General features: G+C 39.8%; 1 protein-coding gene across 4 annotated transcripts in view; it reads left to right on the top strand.

Annotated features, from left to right (window-relative positions):
• The window catches only part of SASH1 (SAM and SH3 domain containing 1), a 568,005-nt gene that overhangs the window by 157,170 nt on the left and 397,358 nt on the right, over window positions 1-13,477 (top strand). The window lies entirely within an intron of this gene.

The following is a 13,477-nucleotide window of genomic DNA, read 5'->3' as shown; positions in this document are numbered from 1 at the left end:
TTGTTATTTTATGTGTTATTATGTGTTCTATAGGGGATACTAACTTGTGCTAACATTTGATTTTTCATGTCATTTACCAGCTTTATAATTTTGAAATAATCTTTGTTTACATATAGATTTGTACTATGATAGTTTTTAGCGTTATGTGAAATGTGACTTACTTCCTGTTTGCTCTTACCCTGGTGACATCAGTTCTGGAGGAGGCTTTGAGTGCACAAAACGGCCTGTCACCTGTGCTTGTCTTGCTGCCTATAAGGTTAAAATATTTTCTTGGAATGTATGGGGCCTTAACAATAAAAATTAAAAGAAAAGCAGTATTTGATTTAGGTCTCTTGTATCAACCTGATGTGGTTTGCCTCCAGTAAACATATTTTCTGGGTGGGATGCACTGAAGCCATATCTGAATAAAATGGTTATTGCATAAAATGGTTATTGCAGTCAACTAAACATAGGGTTATGGATTTGGAGACATTGTTCATACCAAGGAGAATAAGTATAAAGGGTTAGGGGCACTAGAGTGTATGAGAAGGCACTTCATGGAAATGGCAATGGAAAAACTAGATTACAAAGTCAGAAATAAATCATAGGGAAATTTACTTCCATAAACAAACTGACAATTCTAACTGAAAGGCAAAAATCCAACAATTTTATAGAGGTAATAGAAGGCAGAAATGGAGAGCTGGATGTGTCTCAAGAAGGTTTTGAAGATTTATATATATTGAATATATATTCAGTTAGTGATGGAGGAGGCAGAAATTGAAAAATCTCTGGAAGATATTCCGGGAACCCAGTATTTCATTGGAAGAGCCAGCAATGCTAGATCACCTATTAGACCTAGGTGAAATGGAAGAAGCACTCAAAAGTTTACCAAGGGGCAAGAATGTAGGTACGGATGGTTTAACCCCAGAAATTATTTTACATTAATCTGATATTCTTTGCTAACGTTGCTGAAGGTTTACAATTTTACATACCCCAGAGAAATCACATCCTACTTGTATGGTGGTATCTCTTGAAGTGATCAAGGCTTTTGTGTCGGTGGGACTACATCTGGCTGTCTCTCAGAATAATGGGATTTGGATTTTGGGTTATCAACTGGATTAAACATTTATATAATGGGGCATCGGCAAGGGTAGGTGTAAATGGGAAGGCTTCAGTAGCAGTGCTGTTTGCCATAGCACTGGAAGCTTTGTCCCATTGCCTGAGTGCTCTTTTGAGGAGTTTGATGAGAGGTTACAGCTGTATGCAGACAACATGCTACTCTTCTTGGACCATTCTGACACTATAATTGAAGGAGTGACAGACTTTAGATAGATTTATTGTAGCAAGTCATCTTGCCTACCCTTGGATTCAGCGTCGGAGTGAGAGATGTAGTTTTGGTCAGCTTAGGATTGTTAGCTGTATGAAATACTTTATGGCATTATGATTAGTAAGGATTTGGGAGATTTTATGGAACAGAATGTTAAGCCTCTTCTTGATAGAATAGGGAAAAAAATTTATATACCCTTAGCAACCACACTTGTCTTGTTTAACCCCTTAAGGACGCAGCCATTTTACAGCTTAAGGCTCAGCTCCATTTTTGGGATTCTGACTTTTTGGGTGTCGCTTTATATGGTTATAACTTTTGAACATTGTTACTTATCAAAGTGATTCTGAGATTCTGATTTTTTCCCCACATGTTGTACTTCATTTTAGTGGTAAATGTTGGATAACAAGTTTTGCGTTTATTTTCCAAAAAAAGAAAAAACGATGAATTTTTTGAAAAATGGCACTTTTTTGAAATTCGAAATCATTACATTTTCAGGCAGATAGATTTACCAACTAAATAAGTTGCTGAATTACATATCCCATATGTCTACTTTACATTTTTTAAATTTTTGAAATGTCTGGATAATATATTTTGATGTCGCGCGGCTTACAAATCGAATAGCGATTTTTCCGTATTTTCAGAATTTACTCTTTTGCGGATAAATACAGTTTTTAATAAAATTTTACATATTCAGCATCAAAACCCCCTATATAATCTACCCATTTTCAAATCTGCACCCCTCAAACTATCAGAAACAGCTTTTAGGAAGATCGTTAACCCCTTGAGATCTTCATAGAAATTGAATCAAAATGGAGGTGAAATTTAGAATGGTTAAATTGTGCCGGTTATACGTTCATTTAGCCCTAAAATTTACACATTTCCTAAAGATAAAAAGATAAAACCCACCATACAATTTGTTCTGCAATTTCTCTCAAGTACAGAGACCCCCCACATGTGGCCGTGACTTGTTTTATGGGTGCACAGCGGGGCACAGAAGGGAAGGAGCGCTCTGCAGCTGCCAGGATTTTAGTTTTCTTGTTGCCTCCTTTTGTAGGCTATAAATTTTTTGCTTTTTCGTTATTGGGGCCATGTGACGGCATTTTTTTTGCGGGATGGGATGATTTTTCCAGTGTTGCCATTTTGGGTTTGATATCACCTATTGTTGAAAATATAGGAACTCATTTTTGAGGGCAGGAGTAGAAAAGCATCAATTCTGTACTGGGCTTATGGGCATTTTTATCAATTTATTACTTTATTTTTTACTTAATAACATTTTTTTTTTACTTTTTCACTTTTCCACCATGGGGCATGAACAATGATCATATGATTGCTTGTTCATGATAATACTCTGCAATACTCATGTATTGCAGGGTATTATCAGTTTCAGCCTATGCACTTGCATAGGCTGGCACTGTGCCAGTAAGATGACGTCACAGACGCCATCTTACTGGCAATGCCTGCAGGCAGTGCTGGGGACCAGATCAGACCCCAACACTTCCATAGCAGCGATCGGTGCCCCCCGAAAACGGTTCGGTGGGCCGATCGTGACGGTAAGACCCCCCAGAGACATGTTAGATGCTGCGGTCACGCTGACCGCGGCATTTAACGGGTTACACACCCGTGATCGTAGCCCACTCCGATCGCGGGTGTTACACTGGGGTGCCAGCTATTAGTTACAGCCAGCACCCCATGTTTCCCGATGCCGGTTCGGCTCAGATCCAGAGCCGAGCCGGCATCAGCTCCGTGGCGGATATCTCCGCCACTGAGCGCTAAGTCACTGTGCTCCGTGGCGGATATATCCACGACAGAGCGCTAAGGGGTTAAAATGGTAACTTTGCCTCAGGTACTTTTTGTCTTCCAAAATAGGGATGTACTTTTTGGAGGGTTACATAAATTATATGTACCAATAGAAGAGAAAGGGTTTGCTTGGATCTTGGTAGATATGTTTTGGGGGTTTATTAGAAGCAGAAGTGTTTTTAAGGGTTGTTATCCATTGTTTTTATTTGGATTTTTAAGGGTTATTTGAAGGAAACTCCACTATGGGGTTATGGTGAATGGTTTCCCTATGCTCAATCCAAATATGCCTCTCTGACAAGGGAGAAAATAGTTCCTCTGCTCAGAAGTTGGGGTGGCAAGAGATGGTAAAGGTCCAAAATATATCAGACTTTGGAAATAAAAGCACTGCCTGACTCTGCTATGCCTTGTTATAGTAAATGGAAGAAACTGTTGACAAGTTTATCCTTATAGGAATAGGCTGACTCTCTCAATTCTAATGAGACGTCTCAGATCTTCATAGAACATGATGTGTTTTATACCCTCAAACTCATGAACCGTAGGGAAGAAAAATGTCCCAGATGTAGTTTGGGTGCATTCTTGATCCGCATGATGTGGAGATGTCTAAAATTACAACGGTACTGGTGGGAAGTGATTAGTATATTGCAGATTGTGTTTGAGTGTAATATTCTAATTGACTTGTAAGTCTAGGGACCAAAAGAGGTCTTATAGGAACATGTGGGAAGGTATTTGAACGCTATGAAGGGTGTTGATGCTACCTTTGTGGCCACTGAATTGCCAGCACTCAAACTGAGCGTTTGGATCTAGTTTAACACAAAACTGTATTAAAGTGTGTTTAGTAATCAGCTTTGTTCTAATCAGTAGTGTCCATATAAAGGTCCATTTATTTATTTTTTTGGGTGGATGGAGGGCCAAGCTCATGTTCAGGTCTCTTATATATTTCAATAGAAGTATAAAAGACGGTAACAGTAAAAAGACAGCTGTGAAAAGAAATCTATATTCTGTGTAACCTTGCAGTATGTCTTATTTCTACTATGAATATTAGGTTTTGGTCTATCATTTGCTCATTTGAGCACAGTCATGGTAAATGAGCTGTGCTAACTTGCCACTTGAGCCCAACAATTACTTAATTTATTTTCTTGATATATGAAGCCCTCACATGAAATATTGTTATTTTCTCCTCTTTATGTCACCTTTATGGCTATATCATTAATAACTGCCTGATTTAGTGCAAGTGACTGTAATACTCTTAATAGGCATTATGGACTTATTTGCTCTGTTTTTGCTTCCCACAACATAATTATGATTCTATACTTTAATCCATTTCATATGGGGTTTTTACAGACTGAGGCCACATTCACACAACCACAATGGGTGATGTGATCTGACCACACAATTTGTGGCCAGATCACGGCCCTTATTGTGGTCAATGGCGCGCCCTGTCATGGTGTGGTGAGCCGCATGTGGGCCGCTCATATCTCAATGCAGAGGTAAGGGGTAAGGAGCGGATTAAGTCTGGGGAAGCACACGGCTGTGTGAATGTAGCCTGAATCTTGTATTGTTCACATTTGAAATAATATTAGCATATAATGATGATGGGGATCGACATACTCTAAACAGGTATGCAATTTGGAATGTGGCAAGTCTTTGAATTATAAATGATGCTGAGAAATTTCATCATTGTGATATATCTTATTATATTTGCACTTCAGTGCTACTGTTTTATGGGGAAGCAGGGGCCACTTGTATTATTTAACACTATAATGCCCAGTCCTGTCCCTAGCACTTTGGTCAATCTGTGAAATCCAGCAAGCACGCTGTCCAGACCAATGCTTTAAACCAGCAATTCCATCTGGTTTTTGCCACTCAGACATGCCTTTGGCATGAAAGAGGTTTTATTAAACTCACCCAAACTGTGAGTTATCCCAAGTAACTGGGCAAACATGAATTATATATATATATATATATATATATATATATATATATATATATATGCCACTTTATGGAAACCAGTTGTACATTGGTGATATTTGGAGTGAGCACAACAATTTTTTTTCTCTAGTAGATAGCTACTTTAGAACCTTTAAAAAGTCAGCTTCATATCTGAACGCCAAAAATGCACTGCAATGATCAAACTCATGTTACTAATAAACTGACAGTTTCATTTATTTAGGATATCTGTAACGATACTAATATGCCTGCAGTTACACGGAGTGGGATGAAAATCATCATTCTGTAATGATTCTATTTACCACTGTACATAGCAAAGTGCCATTATTTAACAGAAAATAAATGTACAACAGATCCCCTGAGAGTGAAAGAGAGTTAAATGCAGAAATACAATCTATATTCCAAAAGCCCCCTTGTACATCATAAAATACAGAAAATCCAGCTAATGGATACTGTGAATATTTTATATATAAGGTTTGAGGCAATGAACAATTAATGAGGCAAATGCTTAAAATAACTCAATGATCACATAACTAAATTTTGGCTTTGCAATAAAATGGACTTGTTTCCTTCATATACACTCACCGGCCACTTTATTAGGTACACCTGTCCAACAGCTGGTTAACACTTAATTTCTAATCAGCCAATCACATGGCGGCAACTCAATGCATTTAGGCATGTAGACATGGTCAAGACAATCTCCTGCAGTTCAAACCGAGCATCAGTACGGGGAAGAAAGGTGATTTGAGTGTCTTTGAACATGGCATGGTTGTCGGTGCCAGAAGGGCTGGTCTGCGTATTTCAGAAACTGCTGATCTACTGGGATTTTCACGCACAACCATCTCTAGGGTTTACAGAGAATGGTCCAAAAAAGAAAAAACATCCAGTGAGCAGCAGTTCTGTGGGCGGAAATGCCTTGTTGATGCCAGAGGTCAGAGGAGAAGGGGCAGACTGGTCGAGCTGATAAAAAGGCAACAGTGACTCAAATTGCCACCCGTTACAACCAAGGTAGGCAGAAGAGCATCTCTGAAGGCACAGTACGTCGAACTTTGAGGCAGATGGGCTATAGCAGCAGAAGACCACGCCGGGTGCCACTCCTTTCAGCTAAGAACAGGAAACTGAGGCTACAATTTGCACAAGCTCATCGAAATTGGACAGTAGAAGATGGGAAAAACGTTGCCTGGTCTGATGATTCTCGATTTCTGCTGCGACATTCGGATGGTAGGGTCAGAATTTGGCGTCAACAACATGAAAGCATGGATCCATCCTGCCTTGTATCAATGGTTCAGGCTGGTGGTGGTGGTGTCATGGTGTGGGGAATATTTTCTTGGCACTCTTTGGGCCCCTTGGTACCAATTGAGCATCGTTGCAATGCTACAGCCTACCTGAGTATTGTTGCTGACCATGTCCATCCCTTTATGACCACAATGTACCCAACAACTGATGGCTACTTTCAGCAGGATAATGCGCCATGTCATAAAGCTGGAATCATCTCAGACTGGTTTCTTGAACATGACAATGAGTTCACTGTACTCAAATGGCCTCCACAGTCACCTGATCTCAATCCAATAGAGCATCTTTGGGATGTGGTGGAACGGGAGATTCGCATCATGGATGTGCAGCCGACAAATCTGCGGCAACTGTGTGATGCCATCATGTCAATATGGGCCAAAATCTCTGAGGAATGCTTCCAGCACCTTGTTGATTCTATGCCACGAAGAACCGAGGCAGTTCTGAAGGCAAAAGGGGGTCCAACCCGTTACTAGCATGGTGTACCTAATAAAGTGGCCGGTGAGTGTACATTGAATGGAATGGAACTACGTGTACATAAGCCATCCAAACTAAGTTTAACTGCAGTCAAACAGTGAGAAGGAACAAGTGATCTGGGTACTTTATGGTAGATATTGGTGGCAGTCCAAGCATGGGGTTATTTACCCATAATGCAACCCATGCTCCCCTGCCTTGCTGCAAAACAACATTGATTGCCTCTCTGCTGTCTTTAACATCATGTCTTCTCTCTACTTGAAACTCAATCTTTCTAAAACTGAACTTCTTGTCTTTCTGCCATCTACTAACTGACCCAAACGTTACCTGTCCATTTCCATATGTGGTATCACCATAACCCTGTGGCAACAGGGCAATCACTTTGATTCATTCAGCCAGTGTTCTTATGTAGAAAACCTCTCATTTCACATGGTATGTATGATGTTACAAAGGTTATCTCTGGTTATTGCCATTGGTTACTGGTTATTGCCACAGGTAGAGCTCATGTACCTGTGCTTTTCATAGGCCAGATACAACGGACCTGTGGTCTGCTGTTGCAGCCCATGCGTCATTATTGTGAGAGCTCTGCTCAAACACTGATGACAGTAGACTCCCCGAGCCGCAAACATGGGCAGGATCAGGACCTGTTCTTTAATTTGTGGCCCAGGCAAGTGGTTCACACATGGGGTTCTAGAAACAAAGGCCATTTGTGTTATCCCATAGACACACATGGGAACCTGTTAACCATTGAAATAACTAGTCTTTCTAATAATAGCTAGCACACTAGGTAAATTGCACATTCATGTGCATGTTGCCTTAGAAACAGTACATCTTATTTTTGATTTTGCATGATATGTGGGGAACACATATAAATAAGATAGAATTTGCACCTATTTTGTGTGTTTGCCTATTACTGGTTTGGATTTGCAATAACTGATTAAAAAATCTGATGAAATAGCTGAGATGTGGCCCTTTGTCAAAATGAAATGAAAACTTATTTTAGGTACAGCCTATTCTGTATGTACAATAAAAGTCTCAAACTTAGCACAAACATTTGTAACTTTATTGCACCTCATGTCCCTTTTCGGAAATGTGAGTGTATCTTGGGTAGGTCTTAGAATGAGCCTGGAAGATTGTTATAATTTGCACTAAAAACAATAGCTGCTATATACAGTAGATTTGTGATATAATGTTAATTGATTAGCATGTACATGCTCAGGAATGTGCATCAAAAGACAGTAAGACAAGCCATCTGCAAATCCCATTATAGCTTTCCATCATACCTATTTCCACCAGACCTATGGAAAACAGCATCAGGCCAAAGTAAAACCATTTCCCCACCAGATGAAATGACATGAGCATTTAGCAGATAAATTTCTATTCTTTGTCAGTTCCTTGCATATTTTTCATATTTCATGCTACAATAGCACATCCAGAAGTATGGAAATACAGAACTGCATTTGTGTTGCATTGCATTTAATTTCCCTTGTATCTTTGACCTGAAAGTCTAAGCGTCATGGGCAATTACTATTAGCGATTACTTCACAGAAATTACCCACCATCAATCTCCTTTATTGTACTCTGCGATGACCCCTAGTCAAAGTTCAAACAGGATTGTGAATCGGCAGCACTCCCAATCATTTAAAGTAAGGTAACCCTTTAGGCCCCTTTCACACTTGTGTTGCAGATCACGTCAGAGTTTGATCAGGGTGCGATCAGGGTTTGGTCAGTGAAAAACGCACATTTTGCATCAGAGTGCAATCAGTTTTCAGTCAGAGTTTGTTCAGTGTCTCAGTTTTTCACATGCGTTTTCAATGCAATTTCAATGCCTTTTTCACGCGCAGATAAAGGACTCAGGACTGAGCTCTATCTGTTCTATGGCAATTGATGCGTGGAAAACGCATTGCACTTGCATTGCACTTGCAGGTGTCTCAGAGTGCGATGCGTTTTTGATGCATCTTCATAGACTTGTATGGTGCGTTTTTCACGCGCATGACTTGCGTGTGTCCGTGTAGAGCATGTCGAGATTTAAACAAGCGTTAAAAAAAGCGCGCGTGTGTGCGTGAAAAAAAATGCAAGTCTGAAAAGACCCATTGATTACAATGGGTCAGAGTGCAATGCAAGTTCTGCACGTCAAAAGCATGCGCAGAAAACACTGGTGAAAAACGCAAGTGTGAAAGGGGCCTTAAATGCTGCTTCTCCTGTTTTAATTACCGCTCCCTGCAATTCTGAAGAAGGGGTGCTCATTATGGTATTTCTTTATCCATGGCTGCATGTTCAGATTCTGCCCTGCAGTTGCCAGAGGCCCCCAGAAAAAATATATTATTTTTTCTTGATAGCAGACTGAAATGGATACAAATGTTTTTAGTCCAGCCTCAGATCACTGGTTGGCTTGGCCACTGAATACAAAAATTCCTGCTGGTATGGAGCAGGGTAAGGGGACTTATGGATCTCTCCGTTCTGTGGATCATGGGGGTCTCAACAGTCAGAACACCTCACCATCAATTAAATTAATCCGATATCCAGTGAATAGGGTATAACTGTTATGCAAGATACAACCCTTTTATATCTACATTATTGAATTTCAAGGCCTATAATAGTTAATAGCCAGAGATACATAAAGGTGATGCTCTATGATGATATATGGCAGGTGTAGGGAACCTATGGCTCGGGAGCCAGATATGGCTCTTTTGTTGGCTGTATCTAGCTCTCAGACAGATCTTTAATAAATAGTGATGGCTGCTGTGTGTGTCTTAGACTGATCACTGGACACAGGCATCTATGTTACCGCTGCCTACGTCCTTTGTAAGACCCAGGCGCCATCGAATAAGCCTGGTCAAAGAGAAGAGTGTGGGAGCGATGAGGAGTTGACTGCAGGGAGCGCTGGTAAGTGAATATTCAATTTTTCTTTTGCTGTGACTACCTATCTACTGGGAGTATGTGCTGGGGCTACCTATCTACTTGGGGCATGTGCTGTGGCTATCTATCTACTGGGAGTAGATTCTGGACCGGAATCTAAGTGGCACCCGGTCTTCACCAGAGCCCGCCGCAAAGCAGTATGGTCTTGCTGCAGCGTGGTACCACCAGGTCGTTCCACAGGCGCAACTTGTCCACGGTGGCAGCCAAGGTCGAGGTACAGGATAACTAGGCAGTCTCGTGGTCAGGAACAGGCAGGCGGTCAAGGCAGGCGGCAATAATGCAAGGTCAGGGACGGAGCAAGAGGTCAGGGCTGGCAGCAAAGGAGCAGAATCAGGAACAGGTCCGAGGTCACAACAGGAGGTCAACACTTGAGAAGGAAACACTGTGGAAAGCTTCCTCATAGGCATGAAGCACTAAGATCCGGGTGGGAATGCTGGGAGCCGCCAGTCTTTATAGGAACCCGGTAAGTGGGTAGCGCTAATCAGCAGCGTGTTGGCCCTTTAAATCTGTGAGTGCCGGTGTGCGCGCTGGCCAGCCGAGACGGGAGCAGGAATGTGGAGAGGTGAGTGAGCACTGAGGTGCCACCACGGAGAGGGGCACGGGTGTGCCTGAGATCCGAGACTACCTATCTACTGGGGGGCATGTGCATATTGTACGGCTCTTACGGAATAACATTTTAAAATATGTGGCGTTCATGGCTCTCTCGGCCAAAAAGGTTCCTGACCCCTGATATATGGGATAACAAAGGACTCAAATACTTTTACTGCCCTCTATTGTCTCTACATTCCTAATCTTATATAATATACAACATATATATATATATATATACAACACAGAGATGGCCATTGACAGCTTTACAATGAAAATTTAGAGCATCTGATAAAATCCCTACATGAAAAATATCTGTCCCAGGGGCTATCTTTAGTTTCCTATAAAAAATATTACTAATGATTTACTAAAAAGCTAAATATTTAACCTTTATGAAAAATACTTTTAATTTTTTTTCAGTAGGGTACCATTTACTGTCAACCACTTACTGAATACATCTGACAAACATCCATATCTGTCTATTTATAGACCATATATGTCCTGCATTTATATTATTACTAGACCTTTGCTATAGATTAGGGCATCCACAATACATTTGGGTACTGAAATTGAAGTAACTAATGAGGGTTTCCTTGATGCACTATGCATTAGAAGCCATTACAACAGAACCAAGGTCAGACATTTACAAAACCTGAACAAACACTCTTCACAAGCATATGTTCCTCGTTTCGGATGTTGGCTACATAGAAATTGATTCTGCACAATAGAAGGAGCATTATTTAAAGGTTGCACAGCCCCCTGCTGCGTAACTTTCTTTGGAGAAATAATAGATCACAGCGGAAAATTCAGCCACACAACAATAAAACTCATTACAATCTACACCCATGAAAAGAGAGAAAAAATAGCAAAAAGATAACAGAAATCATTACTGTGTCTAAGTAAAAGGCATTTATGCTAGATATGGTTGCAAGTCTATTAAATGGGGATTAAAGATAATTAGGTCAAGGATTATTGCAGGCACTGACACACGTTGCAGCTATTTCCTTTATCATGCATTACTTTATCATTTCCAAACTCCCAACATTAAAATGTTCTGCAAATAGTATAATTATTAATTATTATTATTAGCCTAGATGGTGATTCTAGGATAGCACGCTTATCAGATTCCAGTATAAGGCTTCATGGTTGGGGAAATTACCCAAGCAACATGAGGATATGCAGGGAGAACTCATAGTTTATTTCTTTTTAGCCTCTTTTAGGTAATTTCAGATGTATCAGAGTACTACGGTCACCAATTAGCAAACTTATATTTTATATAATTATCCCTGACACATCTCAGAGACTTTTAAGGGGGCACCCCTTTTTAAAACTCCTGAAAATAATAAAACTGAATAGTAACACAGTATAAAGCTCATAATAGTGGTGACTGCAATTACTTGTTTATGAATATTACATGATACAAGTGAAAGCATAAAGGACAGTTATCACATGCATTTTTTGCATCAGTAATTATTATAACTTGTATGTATGTGTGTCTCTACATCTGGTTTTGGCTCTAAACAAACTGATGAAAACTACTAATGAATTAACTAAGATACGAACTACCCTTTATTTAGCCATGTATAAAAATAAAATCTATTATGAAAGAAAACTTCCTGTTGGTGGCTGCCCTGTAAATTGATATCTTGATCTGAAATTTTACTACAGATATGAGACAAACTAGGAGCCCACCTGTAGACACCTGCTCTGTTTGTGCCTCTCTCTGAACATACCTACACATTGAGAGACAATGGGGCCCAATGGGGCCCATGAGTGCCATGCTGTGCGCCAGTCTTAATCATCGGTACACCCGGCGCATAACATGCTGGTATTACAAGGTGGTTCTTGACCTCCTAGTAATACCTGCTCTATACGCATGCACTGGAATTGAAATCTAGTGCAGACCCAACAATTTATTTACCACTGGAAATCTACCAAATGGATGCAGCATTTTACACCAAGCACATTTGTGTGCCCCCTGAAACATGATCCATTTTTCCTTTATGGTCTTGTTTAAAGAAAATCATCTTTTTAAATTATGGAAATGAGCCTCCTGTGCACATTACAGAAGTTCCATTTTGCTCCGTCATCTGCTAATTATGCATGTTCTTGACCGCCAGAGACATCATATTTAGAAGACAATGGAGCCAGAATGGACTTCTTTGACATAGACAGGAGCCTCTGGGGCTCATTTGCATAACTTTAAAAGATAGTTTTATCCAAAACTAGGTCATTAGATGATAAACGAAGAACAGGTGCTCTTTCAGGAGACAAACAACATTGAATAAGTGTGCTTGGTGTAAAATACTGCATCCATGTTGTAGATTTCCTTTAACAGAATAGGTTTTGACATTGATAATTTGCTTTGTTTTAGGCTTCTTATTATTATTTGTAGAGCACCATTATTTCCACTGTACTACAGTATTCGCATATATGACATTAAGACAAGAATAAATCCAACGTGGTAGATGGAGATGAGAGTTGAGGAAACGTAGCCATGCGTTATTGTGTATTGGAGGCAATCCCCCTCTTTATTTATTTTTATTTATTTAACTTTATTCACTGCTGTGCATATTACACATATATAAACTTTGAACTAGGCTTTCTTTTCGCTTTACTATTCATCATTGATAATTTTGCTATCTCATTCAATAATAGTGGTTTTGAAACCATGTACAACCCCCACCCCCCAAGATTTTTAATGAAAAAAAGACTTTGGATTATTCAGCAGTACATTCTGTCTTTCTTGTATATTACTGAATGACCAGTTCTCCCAAAGATGTCAGTTGTTATAAAATATAATTATGCAAATCTATAGCACTCACCTTAATAAGTGGAATGTAAATAGGATCTCAAAATGAGTTTCAGTAATTCTTGCTGAATGATAACACTCATTGCAGGGGATGTCTTAAGATGTAAAGGACAAGTGTTTCCACTGAACAAGACATTCACAACCCAAATAGGCATCTGTATGTTGTATTTGTATGTTACTTGTTATTTGCAACTTTCCATCTCCATATTTCCATTTCTATATATACTTAATGTTGTATCATATACAATTATTAACCACTTAAAGTGTCCGCTTCATTATAGACAGAAATATACAGGCCCTTGGTTGGCTCATATTGAAATTTTTCTTTGTGTCTGTCACAGATG

The sequence above is a fragment of the Engystomops pustulosus genome, chromosome 3 (assembly GCF_040894005.1).
Source record: "Engystomops pustulosus chromosome 3, aEngPut4.maternal, whole genome shotgun sequence".
NCBI classification, from domain to species: Eukaryota; Metazoa; Chordata; class Amphibia; order Anura; family Leptodactylidae; genus Engystomops; species Engystomops pustulosus.
Note: the sequence above shows the minus strand (reverse complement) of the source record. Positions and strands in the feature narration are given on the sequence as shown.